The sequence below is a fragment of the Panthera pardus genome, unplaced genomic scaffold (assembly GCF_024362965.1).
Source record: "Panthera pardus isolate Hobbes unplaced genomic scaffold, ASM2436296v1 HiC_scaffold_6, whole genome shotgun sequence".
Lineage (NCBI taxonomy): Eukaryota > Metazoa > Chordata > Mammalia > Carnivora > Felidae > Panthera > Panthera pardus.
The window spans coordinates 83,416,538-83,432,145 of NW_026526991.1; positions in this window are offsets into that span (position 1 = coordinate 83,416,538).

The window sequence follows — 15,608 nt, forward strand, 5'->3', positions numbered from 1 at the left end:
GTTAATATTGGATTGTGATTTGGGGCGGAGGAGGGTGAGGCATGTTCAGATATCTTCCTCCAAATAGCTGCTAAGATTAATTTGTCTCTCCAGTTTTATTTTTTTTTATTTATTTTTTAATTTTTTTAATGTTTATTTATTTTTGAGACAGAGAGAGACAGAGCATGAACGGGGGAGGGTCAGAGAGAGGGAGACACAGAATCGAAGCAGGCTCCAGGCTCTGAGCTGTCAACACAGAGCCTGACACGGGGCTCGAACTCACGGACCGTGAGATCATGACCTGAGCTGAAGTCGGACGCTCAACCGACTGAGCCACCCAGGCGCCCCGCCTCTCCAGTTTTATATGATAATGCGTGGTGGTACAATTTGCCTGAGAGCATGGCATGTCTGTCAAAAGAACAAGTTCCACAGCGAGCAGTCATTGGCGACTGGCACCTTTCCTGATTACTCTATGTATACACTAGTCCTGAGGTGCAGGATAAATTTCTTACTCAATATAAAAGTTTAGATAATATTTTCCGTGATGTTCATGTCTCGTATTATTTCCACCAGAAAGAAGTATTTCTGCTTGTGGTAAGGAGTAAGTGTAATATTCCCTTTGTGAATTTCCACAGGAACACAAAAGCAATATTTTTGAAAGTGGTAGCAAAATTTTCTTTCAGAGTTCCCAAAAAGAGTATGGAAAAGCAATTTGGGGATACCATGGTGCAGTCCCCCCTCTGCCCTGAAGAATATCTTGACATTTAAGATTTAGCGTTCAAGTGATGATACAGTACACATAAGTTCAAATTCCATGGGGCTCAAGAATGGATGGAAATTACAGACACTGTATTCTGTCTGCCCTTGTTCTGCTCAGCTGCTGAGGTTCGTGCAGGGGAAGATGTGGAAGGAGGCAAAAAAGCCACACATATCCCCAGGGCACCCTCTAAGTGTCTAAGTTTTTGTCACTATTTTCCTGCCACTTGAGATAATGTAAGGCAGCTGGTGAAATATAAATGCTCAGCGACCACAGTTTGGAGATTTCCAACAATAAAGTATTTCCAGTTACTTTGTTATGTGGCTCCATCTGAAAGAACAATTGACCTCTAAAACCTGTATTTTAAAATTAATAGACTTTATTTTTTAGAGCTGTTGAGTTTACAGAAAAATTAAGCAAAGGTCTGAAGAGTTCTCATGTACTTCCCCCCCCCCTTCTCCCATTATCAACATATTGCAACGGTGTGATGCATTAGTTACCATTGATGAATCAATATCGATACATTATTGTTAACTAAAATGTGTACTTTATTTAGTGTTCACCTTCTGTGTTGTATGGTTTTCTGGTATGACAAGTGTATAATGTCATGTATCCACCACATGGTATTATGCAGAATACTTTCACAGTGCTAACAATCCCCTGCAAGAGACATTGACTGTATAGCTATTTTAGAAGGATGTTCCCAGCCTCATTCCCCTTGGAACACAATCTAGTTGCTCAAGGCTGTATTTTGTACACCAATAAGTGCTCTGAGATAATGAGACCCGTGGCATGACAGTTAAGTAAATTAGCTCCGCTCTGCCACTGCCAAGTCATGTAGTCTTTCTCATCTGTACAATGGGGATAAGAACTGTACTTCATGAGTATTAAATGAGATTATACATGTAAAGAACTTAAAATAGTGCCAGGCAGATAGCAGGCACTCCACACATTTTAGCTGAAATCACTATTTAAAAATGAATATAGGTATACAACTAACACACACACACACACACACACGCACACACACACAAGTATAAGTTAAACTAGGAGGATCTGAATAAGGTCAGTCGATTGTATCAATGCCAATATGCTGGTTATGCTAGAATCCTAAAGTATTGTAATGTAGTATTTATGACTGGGGGAAACAGGGTAAAGTGTACCCAGGACCTTGTGGTATTATTTCTCACTCTACAATTATGTCAATAATAATTTCAGTTTAAAATAATTAATGTTTATTTATTTTTGAGAAAGAGAGACAGAGTGGAAGCTGGGGAGGGGCAGAGAGAGGGAGACACAGAATCTGAAATAGGCTCCAGACTCTGAGCTGTCAGCACAGAGCCCAATGCAGGGCTCAAACTCACAAACCATGAGATCATGACCTGAGCTGAAGTCAACCAACTGAGCCACCCAGGTGCCCCTCAGTTTAAAATAATTAAAGAAGGGACGGAGAGTGGTGTTGGAGGGGTTACCTAAGACTTATAAGGACATTAGAGGGGAATCAACAGCAATGTGAGATCCCACGCTCTGTCTGGGAACCAAAACTGGGTGACAAGACTTTTGGAAAGAGTTGGAGAAATTTGAATATGGAATGGGAGTTAAATGCTCTTAGGGAACTTTCTTTTTTATTTTTGTTAGGAGTGGTCCAGGTATTGTGGTTACAGAAGGAAAAAGAAATGAATTTAGCTCCTCAACTCTCCATGGCCTGGAGCCGCAAGTCTGTGACAAACTGATTCTTGGGAAACCTCCTAAGTTAACTTTTCACTTTAGGTTTATAACCACTGCCACACTTGCAGCGTCTGCTCAAATTTCTAGAAAAGAGACTCAACAGGCCACAGGAGGCCATTATTTTGCCCAAGACCTAAGCCTTTAGATACAGCAAACAAAAATTCTTTCTCTAAGAGGATCACCAGCTCTCCAGGACACATTCTCAACAAGGGATTATTAATCATACATCATGTGCAGACTTTCTCCCAAAATGAACTACCCAGATATGAAACAGAACAACAGGCTCTACTGAGCATTTGGCTTCCTTGAATCTAGATGCCACAGATGTATTTCCTTACAAGAGAAATGAATAATTATTGCTTGGCACAGCGATGGCCTGTGTATTTTAGACAGCTTCCTTTCAACTTGACTTTAGCAGAGGCGTTTAATGTCCCTGTTTGTAAAACACTTGGTTCACATCAACAGCTGTATCTTGGGAGGTTCCTTATCGTCCAACTTTCTAGTTCTTGCAATTCATGCGAGCATTTCCAAGTATGGGGGGTTTGGGGAACACCTTTTCACCTGTGGAAGATACTCACGCTGCTCAGAAGTTTCACATAAGGAAACTTCGGCTTCAAAGAATTGTAGAAACATATGTTGTTTTCTTTTGTTTTTCTGCCAAAGAGCTTTTGTCGACCAAGTTCCTGGCTCCTTGATCATTTCTGACAGAACATCAGCAGCATGAACATGCTTGTGGTATTCCTGGAACTGTTACACTAAACCAAAAATTTAAGGGTCTTTTGGATTCAAATATAGGAATAAGCTCCTAAGGGCACCTGGGTGGCTCAGTCAGGTAAGCGTCTGACTTCAGCTCAGGTCATGATGTTGCAGTTCGTGAGTTCGAGCCCCGCATCCAGCTCTGTGCTGACAGCTCAGAGCCTGGAGCCTGCTTCAGATTCTGTGCCTCCCTGTCTCTCCCCCTTCCTACTCGTGCTCTGTCTCTCTCAAATGAATAAACATTTAAAAAAATTAAAGAAAGAGAGAATAAGCTCCTGTAGGTTTCTTTTTTTCTGAGTAGAAATATATATATATATATATATACAATTATTATTATATGATTATTATATAGTATATATGTTTATATGTATTTTTATATATGTATTTAACTTGCTTTTTAAAGTTTTAAGTAGGCTCCAAGTCCAATGTCGGGCTTGAACTCACGAACTGGAGATCAAGCGTCACAGGCTTTATGGACTCAGCCAGCTAGACACCCCAGCTATTCCTATTTTTTAAAGTATAATATATGTTTTTAAATGTATGCTTTACAGATCAGATATTTATGATAGGTGCCATCGCCCTGTTGTCCCAGGAGTAGCTGTGAACCCTCATGGAGTCATTTTTAATAGACTAAATAGAACAGTTAAAATATATGCAAGTAGCCCTAGCCACTGAATTTCATTTTTCTTTTGGTTAATATTGCTTCTTTCATCAGCTTTATCTATACATTACGGATTATTCCTCATTTGTTCTCAATGACAATATTGTCTCATTCATTAAAGTTGTTTCTTTTTCTTTTTCTTTCTCTTCTTTTCTTCCCTTTTTTTTTTACATCTTGAGACTAAGGAGGTGTTTGCTTGGGTGATAGTTTAGCCATCACAATTTTCCTTCTTGTAAAGAAAGGCAGGGGAGGAGAGTGGGGAGTTGTTAACAAGTACTCTCTAAGTCCTGTTCAGATTCCATGTTCTATGAATCAACTCAGTGTTAGTCCAGAAGAATACCCATATCTATATCTGTAGATATAGATATACATCTACAGATATAGATATATATATATAGATATATCTACAGATATAGATATATATCTGTAGATATATCTATATCTAATTATAATTTCTATCTTCCAAACTACCTTTCTCTACTTGAAATGTTCAGTTGGTTTAGCTTCCCTAGATTTAATTTTTTCCTGGAACAAAGTAAAACCATTTTGGTAAATTTTGGCTCGCTTTACCTTGAAACCCATTGGAGTTGGAAGGTAATTATTTTCAGATAAATAAAATTACCATTTTCCTATGAGTAAGTGGACATGAAACATTGCTTTGAGAGATGGAAAAGGTACAACTTACAACCATATTAAGTCAAAAAAAGAGTTCAACAAATTGCCAAATGATAGTAGCAGCATTAGTTATGCTAAGAAAAACATGGCTCTTTAAGGTAAATCTATCTTTGGCAGATGAAAGTAGGGAAAATAACTGTATAGCTTTCTCTTAGATCCTTTCATTGAGGGCATTAAATAACTCCAGTGGTTTCCCTACATATGCATACACACACACATACACACACACACACACACACACACACACACACACACACCTCCTATAGTATCACTTAGAAACTAAATATCTGGGTTAAAATATATCGATAGATGATAGATAGATAGATAGATAGATAGATGATAGATAGACAGACAGATATAACGTGGTATAGTGTCATTTATAGTTTTAAAAATATGGACCATGTCAGGGTGCCTGGGTGGCTCAGTTGGTTAAGCGTCTGACTTCGGGGCAGGTCATGATCTCCCATTTTGTGGGTTTGAGCCCCGCATCAGGCTCTGCACTAACAGCTCAGAGCCTGGAGCCTGTTTTGGATTCTGTGTCTTCCTATCTTTCTGCTCCTCCCCCACTCATGCTCTGTCTCTGTCTCTCTCTGTCTCTCAAAAATAAATAAATATTTGGGGTGCCTGGGTGACTCAGTCAGTTGAGCGTCCGACTTCGGCTCAGGTCATGATCTCACGGTTCATGAGTTCAAGCCCCGCGTTGGGCTCTGTACTAACAGCTCAGAGCCTGGAGCCTGCTTTGGATTCTGTGTCTCCGTCTCTCTCTGCCCCTCCCCCACTCATGTTCTGTCTCTCGGTCTTTCAAAAATAAATAAACATTAAAAAATTAAAGTAAATAAATAAACATTAAAACAATTTTTTTAAACATGAGCCATGTCAGTTATACCTCATTGTGACCGAATAAACACATATTTTAAAAATATATAGACCAGTTTTTTTTCTCTGTGTTTAATACTGACCCTTTATGGCTTTTGTTAAACTGTTTGCTCTCATTTAAATTTCATTTGTTATAAGCTATATGACTGTTGGCCATACATGAATGTTATTAGGTGGGTTTTTCCCCCATTATCACTTTTATTAGATTAGTTTAGTTTGGTTTTGGATGCAAGCTCCTAAAATCTTGTCCTTTCAGCACGGTCCTAAAAACTGCCATGTTCAGTGCTGCTGGAGTTTATCTCACAGCTCAGTATTTGGGCCTTTTTAAAGGTAAAAGAGTAATTGTGTTCTCTTCAAAGAGCAAAATCTGTCCTTATACAAAATTGGCCCTTTAGCAGGGAAATCTGCATTCTTCAATGTGAAGAAGATGACGAGCAATTTTATGGAGCATGGTTTCTGTACCTTCCCCCATGAGTTTAAATTAATGTTTTATTTTGAAGCCTTTCCAGGCAACCTCTGTTATTTTCATTTTTATCTTGTCCTTATTTTGGCTTTTCTAAAATAATCTAATTTCCATTGCTCGAGTAGCTTGAGCATACGTTTCCTGATAAAATGCACTTTCCAACTCTTACTCATTTCACTTAATGTTTAAAACTTGTCTTATCTCCAGCTATTAGAGTGGTCCTCATTGATTTTGGCTGCCAGAATCACTCAGGGTTATTCTCTACATCAGAGTTTGCATAGGGTTTTTGTTGTTGTTGAAATAGACATAAATTACTTTTTTACTTTCAAAAAGCCATGTAGGCCTTTTCTTCCTCTCTTAAATTAGCTCTGAGACCTGACTTATTTCTATCCAATACAAAGGAATATTACTCCTGCTATATTTTCACACCTCCTAATCAGTGACTTCTTTTAACATGCTTTTTCTACCTTTAAAGCCCTAGTCCTTGACAGTAAGTCCTTGAGAATTCTTATAGTCTAGTAAACAGAAAATGATGTCTTTTCCTCAAGAAACTAGTAATTTTTATAGGAAAGAAGGCTAGGGAAAGTTAAACATTACCTGAGCTTGTTAAGAATGGGTAGAAGTAATTTGGGATGCTTCTTAGATTATGTGGATTTGCTACCGTAGTTTAGGAGTATAGTTGGACAGAGAACTTCCCAGAGATTTCTCACTTCCTTGTAATATGAGAATACTTCTTTAGTCAATTTCTTATATTTATCAATTTTGACTTTAAAACCCTAATATGACACTGGAAAGGACTGATATGATTATGGCTATTGGATTGCATATGGGGACCTTCCCGTTTAATGGATGTGCATATTTTTTTCCTCCTTTGGGAACAGCAGAGATGTTCAGAAGATCTGGTTTTATCACTGTGATTTTGAAATTTCGTGTTAGTTGAGATGAACTCTCTTCTTTCTAGGTTTGAATGAGAAGTGATTAAGACAGAAAGGAACTGAACATCTGAGCAACAGATGTTCCACATGAAATTGTCAGCAGTAAACCAGGGAACACAGAAGGCGTCACATGCGATGCACACAGGTGGTGAGAATGAACAAATGGATGCCAGGGTGGGCGGAGGAGGAATGGAGAGGTAGGGCCAAGCGTGTGAGAAGAATGTTTCCATAAAGTGGTTGATGGATTGTGAAGAGGAGGGACTTTTCTTTTTTCCTTAGTTGAGGCTCTGTTTAGGTGTTAACCTAATTACGGCTTTCTTCCAGGCAGAATGAAAGGGTACATCCTTGCACAGAATGTTTGCCTAATGTCCGTAAGTTACAAGTTTTGTGGATAAGTATTTCAGAAAGAAAGCATTTTCTCTATTGGTTTTTCACTAAGACCTTGTTTGAGATATTTAGGGGTTCACTTACAAAACTTAAATAGTCTCTCTTTGGCATTCCTCTCTCCTTGCATCACCTAAGGCCCATACCGTTTTCTTGACTTGCTTTTGAGTACCTTTTGTATACCAGGTAGCAAACAAGTCCTCATGGCTTTAATTTTGCCTTAATTTTTTTAATACAGAATTGGTTTATGAGGGAGTTTTAGAAGTATTTTAACTAAACACCAGGAGCATGGATTAATTTCTGGAGGCAGATAAATAGGACCCTTTTGGCTATTGTTAAGGAAAGATTAGGGGTTCCTCTTTGGTTACTGAGAAGTATTAGTTGTGATCATTGCAATGTAACAGCCACTGTCTTACTATGTAGAAATAAATGGGAATTAATTTAAAATAGAAATACTGTGTTACATAAATAATTTTACTTATAAAATTTAATAGTTGATTATTTTTACACTAAATTTGATGATATATATATATCCAAATTTGCATACTATTACTCAGCTTATAGAAAAAGAAGAATAAAAAAACCAAATTCTAAAAGGGTGGGATCATACCTCTCAAGTGACTTAATAATACTTAACCTTTGGGATGGAAACAAGGACAACTTGACCAAAGATAATGCAATCACCAGTTGCCTTTGAAGCCAGCAATGATTAAATGCAAAAACAAAAACAAAAACAAAGCATTATTCCTTGCATTTGACTGAAGACTGAGTGCTATAATGTTTCTTGCTCTAAGAAGTTAAACATTTGAAAAATAACATAGAGTGCTTCTCACAAATAAGATTTATATCCTCTGAATCCTTTTACTAGCTAGTTCTCAAGACAGGTGTTTTCTCTTTTACTGTTTCCTTATCAGCATTTAAATCATCTTAAACTTACTATTAAATCTTTTAAATTAGATGTAGCAATTTGAAATACCTCATATGACATTATAATTATTTTTGATAGTTTTAGTACACAGGCTTTGTGTGCACATGCGTCTAGAAGCGCTTCTTTAAAGAAATGAAATGTCTTCTTTTTAAAATGTTTACTTATCTACTTTTGAGAGAGAGAGAGAGCACGAGTGTGAGTGGGGAGGAGCAGAGAGAGAGGGAGACAGAATCCCAAGCAAGCCCCACACTGTCAGTGCAGAGCTTGACGCGGGGCTCGAACTCATGTGCCATGAGATCATGACCTGAGCTGAAATCAAGAGTCAGATGCTTAGCCAAGCGCACCAGGAGCACTTCTATTTTTTAAATATTTAGTGAAAAATTTTAGGAACAAACAGATCTCAGAAATTTTTATAGAGACATTTTGTGCATATAGGTTCCTAAGTACATTTGAAACTCTTCCTAATGCTAACATGGTTCGGTTTATCCTTTTGTGTGGTTTAATTTTTGCCTATACTTTACAATACATACAGGTAATTTGTCATTTCTCAAGAGCACTTAACTGCCAACTAGCTTAATTGCCAATTTAACATGGCTCTGTGAGTTCCCGGATATATTTCTAAAGTGTGCATAGCATAGCACTATGTATCAGTAAGTACATCAGTCTTCTTCCAAAGGGGATGGGATATCCATTTAATTCTAACTACATTTTATTTAGCATATGGACCCAGAGACAGATAATGATTTGGACTTATTTTAAAAAATCATGGTATAGTGCCTGTCTCATTTCCAAACATGACTGTTTTGGTATGTATTTGTGTAACGGGGCAGAGTGGGTAGGGCATAGAGGAGTGAGTTAAGTTGGTACCAATTACACATGGTCAAGAACCATCGACTCATATCTCAAGTGCCCCGAGGCGATGTTGCTATAACATTTTCTCAAAATGGACTTCTCTTTGCCTGAGAAGAGTAAAATAATATAGTGTAAGTTAGCTGAGGAAATTACTATGTGCTCGTGAGCCCTGAGAGAAATCAGGTCATCTTCTACTACAGAAAGGTGGTAAGCCCTTATGAAACTTGATATGGTATTTCTCACTTTTCGGTTATTTTCTCGCCAGCCTTTAATTTTGTGGTAGGCAACGTGTAAACGTTTGGCTGTGGCAAATTTTGGAGTCTTAATAGCAGGGTAAGAACCAACAAGAGGAGAGAACATGGTGGGTGACTGAGCACAGTCAGAAGACACTGAAACGTGGGGAACAGACATGGGTACACTGGACTGTTGTTGGCATCTCAGCCTTACCACTGTCTGAATTTACATTCTTCTGCAGAGGAAATCTCGGAAAAAACAATGCTCAGAACCCCTTTCCAATACGTTTCTAGGTTAGATTCTGTTAAGTGACATACATTTATATGAGGTTTCAAAGGTGCAGAAAGGGAGAGCCATTATTCTGTGGCAGCTGAGATCATCCACCGTGGCTTCCGGGGTCCCCCTAGGAGTTGCCCACTGTGGTGCTACAGGTAGCTGTAGATCATTGATGGAAGCTTTCCTGCGATCCCTGTACTTCCTTGTGTCCTGATCAAATATCTTGGCCAAGGTCAGACTGCTAAGTGAATGACCATGAATTCAAGCTCAGGAATTGAACTCGGGGGCCCATGCTTTGGGCCACTGTCTATAGTGACCTCTGCGTAGGGAAGATGGGAGGTTACTCCACTCTCTTCAAGGGCACCTGTGTTTTCTTTTAAATTTTTAAAAAAATATCTTTTAAGTTTTATTTATTATTTTGAGAGAGAGAGAGAGAGAGGGAGAGAATGAGAAGGCAGGCGCGGCAGAGAGACGGAGAGAGAGGATCCCACACAGGCTTGGCTTGTCAGTGTGGAGCCCTGTGTAGGGCTCTATCTCACAAACTGTGAGATCATGACCTTAGCTGAAATCAAAAGCCAGATACTTAACCAACAGAGCCTCCCAGGTGCCCCTTTTTAAAAATATTTTTTTAAGTTTATTTACTATCTTGAGAGAGAGAGTGCATTGGTGCTTTCTTTTCATTTTTACCAAATCCTTAGGCCAAGTTTTGGTCATTCTTTAACTAAAAAACTTTAACCTATTTGATTGCCTCCATTTATCACATCAACCTATAACATGATCTACTTTATTAAATACCTGAAGGGGTACATTATTTGAATTCATCCAAAAGCTTGAGCTTAAAGCGCTTGTATTGGGTAGCTTTATTAGCACTTCCCAGACCTCATCATTCATCACAATCCCTGGGAGGGCATTCCAATAATAAATAATCCCATATCCTATATCAGACCTACTGAATGAGAATTTCTGGGCTTGGAACCGGACATCTGTCTTCTCAACAAGTATCCCTAGGTGATAATAATGCAGTCAGGTAGGTATGATCTCAGGTTTCAACAGAAGAGAAGTTTATTAGAGAGGTTTTACATATTCTACTTCAACAGAGCAACTCCAGTTTTAGGTTGTTTATACATTGAGGTTCCACCGGATTTTATTTGCTAAAAGAGTTCCACTGCCTTTTTTTTTTTTTTTTTTTTTTCTGAATAGCTCTCTTCAATTCTATATATCTTCCTGTCTAATTTCTCAGCAGCCACATGAAGTTGCAAATGCTTTTCTTTTGCAGCTCACCAGGACACTTTTTAACATTTTGCATTCCATTTCTTCCTGATTCTCACAGACAAGTAGAATTGAGCTGTAAATACTCCCAATTAGACAGACGCTCCTTTACTTTTCTCTCAGCACTGAAATCATTGCAGGCATATAATTACAAAATGGAAACACTGAAGAAAAAAAAACTCTCTCATTTTTCTTTGAACAGATTTCCATATATCTATGTGACCTTGTTTGTCATTTATATTAATATATTCTGAAAGAAAAAGGAGTATTTAATTTGGTTGACATAATATTCATGATCTGAGTCAGGTGTACTTAAAAGCTGCGATCACTATGCTAAAGTAATGGTTTCTGCCATTTAATGAATCTGTTAGGTTTTTTTTCCCTCTTTTGTTTAATGATTGTGGACTGTCCCCCTAAGATTCTATGTTACTCGTCTTAAGGAATGAAGGAGGAGAGCAGGCGAGAGAACAATACCACATACAAATTTCTGATGATGGCTCGAGGTGTATTTCAAAGCACACATCAATAACATCATGTTCACATACAATGCATGGAATATTTCAGAATTTTTGCCCAATTAGAATTATACCAACTTGAAATAAATACATACTATTTTGAAACTATACTATGTGTTTATATCACTTTCTTTCATCTCTATCTCTATGTCTCTGAGAAAGCTGCAGGCACCCTGAAGGGCTTTAATTTCTCAAATGCCGCACCTATTGCCACCACCGTCCCCCTCTTTCTTTGTGCACCAAACCTGCACCTTTGAGCCGCTATCTACGACGCGTCATGCAAAGCACTTGATGTGCATCGTGTCAAACTATCTTCAATATAATGGCAGGATGTAGGTATCATACCTTCTCCCGCTGTACAGATAAGGAAGCTGAGACCTAAAGATGTTAAGAAACTTTCTCAAGGCCACACTGCTAGGAAGCAGAGGAAGTTGGATGTAACTCCCAGTTTCTAACTCTAGAAGCCATTTGTGTACCAGGATGCTGTTTTGCCCAGCCCTCTAGGGAAACCGAATGTCAAATGTCAGCTCAACAGTCATTAGCCAGATCTCTTCTACCCTCTGTCTTTTCCTTTTACCTCCTTTCCAAGTTCAGGAGGCAGCATGCTGTGGTGGGGTAAGCACTGCCTCTACCACTTTGGCAGATATATGAACTTGGGAGCTATACTAGTTATTTTAACTCTTTGAGCTTCAAGTCTTCTGAAAAAAATGGACACACCAACCCTACAGTGTTCTTAGTGAAGATTAAACAAAATAGCATGTGTGGATGTGCTAAACCCAGGGCCTAATCAATAGATGTGCAATAAACGCTAGCTTGTCTTCTTGCCTTCTTTGCTCTTTGTATCTTTGTTACTAGCTCTGCAAGACAAATAGACACAAAAACCCTAAGCTGCTTTTCATTCTATGTTCATTTTATCTCCATAATTGGAGGTGTTCAAGTTAAAAATGAATGGCTCCTGGACTGAATGTTATGGCTAGAATTCAAGCCATCTGGACTTAACCAACACTTAATTCATCTCAGCTCTCCAATTCTATGATTCCATGGCACATAACGGATCACAATGTGTCATTTTATTCTTTATTGAAGAATAGTTGACACACAATGTTGCATTAGTCTTAGGTGTGGAGCATATTGATTCTACACCTTTATACATTGTGCTGTGCTCACCACAAGTATAGCTACCATCTCTCACCATACAACATGATTCTAATACCACTGACTATATTCCCTACGCTGTAACGTTTAGCCTTCTGACTTATTTATTCCAAAACTGGAAGGCTGTATCGACCACTCACCTTCACCCATTTTGCCCATCCCCCCACCCTTCTTCCTTCTGGCAGCCATCAGTTTGTTCTGGGTCTGTTTCTGCTTTTTGTTTGTTTGTTCATTTGTTTTGCTTTTATACATTCCACATATACGTGAAGTCATATGTTACTTGTCTTTGACTTTTTCATGTACCATAATATACTCTAGGTCCGTCCATGTTGTCACAAATGGCATCTGATTTTTCATTTTTATTTTCAAAATTTATTAAAAAATATAACTATATCTATATATTTTTTACATTTATTTATTTTTGAGAGACAGAGAGAGACAGAGAGTGAGCGGCGGAGGGGCAGAGAAAGAGACACAGAATCCGCAGCAGGCTCCAGGCTCCGAGCTGTCAGCACAGGGCCCAATGCAGGGCTGAACCCACAAACTGTGAGATCATGACGTGAGCCGAAGTTGGACACTCAACTGACTGAGCCACCCAGGTGCCCCTATCTATATTTTTATATTGGGAGGGAGGGAGTAGAAAAGAAAGCAGCCCCTGTACTGGGTCCTATTCAGTCGCAGCTTCTTGTTCCATAGGGTTAAGGAAGACTGAGGAAATAAAGGTTGTTTGGAGGAATTCAGGTGCGGCTGCTTCATTTGTTGTGATGGGTACAGGGATGAAGTGAAGTGTGAGGGTTCCTCACAGCCTCGGTCTTGTCCTGGAACCTGGGGCAAGTAAAGCGCCATTAAAAAAAAAATTTTTTTAAAGGTTTATCTATTTTTGAGAGACAAAGAGAGCATGAGCAGGAGAGGGCAGACAGAGAGGGAGACACAGAATCTGAAGCAGGCTCCAGGCTCTGAGTTGTCAGCACAGAGCCTGATGCAGGGCTTGAACTCGCAAACCGGGAGATCATGACCTGAGCTGAAGTCAGCCGCTTAACCGACTGAGCCACCCAAGTGCCCCCAATTTTTTTAATGTTTATTTTTGAGAGAGACAGAGAGACAGAGAGACAGGGAGACAGAGACAGAGCTTGAGCAGGGGAGGGGCAGAGAGAGAGGGAGACACAGAATCTGAAGCAGGTTCCAGGCTCTGAGCTGTCAGCACAGAGACCAACGCGGGGCTCAAATCCACAAACCGCGAGATCGTGACCCCAGCGGAAGTTGGAGGCCGAACCGGCTGAGCCACCCAGGCGCCCCGAAAGCGCCATTTTTATTGCCGCCTCTTGGGAGTGTCGAGGGCCACGCGGGGGTACGTGCCAGCCCAGCGAGTCTGCAAAGACGGCGAGCAGCAGCCTGACCGTCCTGGCCAGCTGGGCTCAGCTCTGGCGCGGTCTGTGCGCCAGCTCCAGGTAGGAGACTTCAACGGCGTTTTATTTTTAAAAGGTTTAATCACATGCGGGGTTCCTTGTTTCTGTTTTGTTTTATTTTGTTGACTGCCTCTTATCGTGTCAGAAACAGAGATTTGAAACCGAACTACCCCAGCTCAGCTGCACCAAAGTTGCAGTCAAGTGAATAGCAGTGCCTTCGTTTAATAGCCTGGTATTCAAATTGATAATAATGAAGCAGAATGAAAACACATGCTTTCATATCGATTCTAGTTTGGCTACTACCCAGATTGTGATCAGTAAGTCATGAAACGAAAGTCTGTGTTGCAAGAAATTCACTTAACTTTGACTAATTTGTTTATTATTTGGCACCTAAATTTTGTATTAGGGTCAACTCTAGCTGCCGTACCCCAAAATCTCAGTGTCTTAATCCAGTAGAAGTTTATCTCATTCTCAAGGTTAAGCATAATGTGTATGTTCCTGGTCAGGAATAGTCTGCCACGTGGTCATTCCAGGGAAAGAGCCAGGTTGCTACCTCTCCTATTTTCATTATCATTTCGGGCTTTGGCTTTCTTCCCTGGATTCTTTGTAACTCAACCTCAGGACGAGAGAGCGTGGACAATCACTCAGGAAGTATTGAAGGACTAGAACTTGAAGCTGTTCCTATCACTTCTGCCTACATTTCATCACCCAGGATGCAGTCCCATAATCATCTCTACCAGTAGAAGAGGCTGGGAAATGTACTCCAGCTATGTGTTTAGGAGGCAGGGGAGACAGATTTTGCCGAATATCCAGCAGTTTTTGCGATAGGTTATTTCCAGTGTTTTGCTGTAATAAACAACTGTGAGATGAACATCACTTTATTTCAATCTTTGTTCATATTCTTAAACTTTTCCTTAGAATACATTAGTTACCGTGGAAAATTTGGGTCAAAGACATGTTTTAACATTTGATATAATCAGCTACCCTTCTGAAAAGCTGGATCAATTTGCTGGACACTAGAATTACTTAGGGAACTTAGGGAGCTTTTAAAAATCCCGATGCCCAGGTTGCACTGTGGACCAATCAAATAAGAATTTCTGGGGGCAGAACCCAGGCATGAGTGTTTTTAATCACTCCAAGTGATTCCGGTGTGTAGCAAAGTTAGGGAACTACTGCCTTAGAGATTCCAGAGCAGGATACTGAAGGTGCCTATGATGTTGACAGAATGCCAGTCTAGAACTCACTACAACAGGCCCATCACATATCAGAGAAATAGACTTATAGCTTGTATAAGCCTGTTTAGAGTCTCAGTTATATCCACTGGACCTATATATTAAGTAATAAAGGTGGGTCACTGTCATTAAAACTGACTATATTCAACAGAGAAAAAACAAGAATCTTTTTCCCACTCACGTTCTATAATAGTGATCATTTCTCCATATCCTTGTCAACAAGTATGCTATTTAGAATCCTGGCCAATTATACATGAGCATCAGTTTCTTCAACTGTAGAATAATACCTGTCTTACAGGATTGACGTCATTATCAACTTAGATGGTCGTGAACATTATTTGTAAGTTATAATTGCTGTATACATTCTAGTTATTTTGAGGATAATGATCTGCTAGACCTTGAATAGTTACATTAATTTTCAAGTCCTTTTAAAAATTCGGTGCCTTTGTTTTATTACGAAATTTGAGAAATTATAAAAAGAGGCTGCTATGTTCCAAAGTGTCCATTCTTCCTATCCCAAAGTGAGG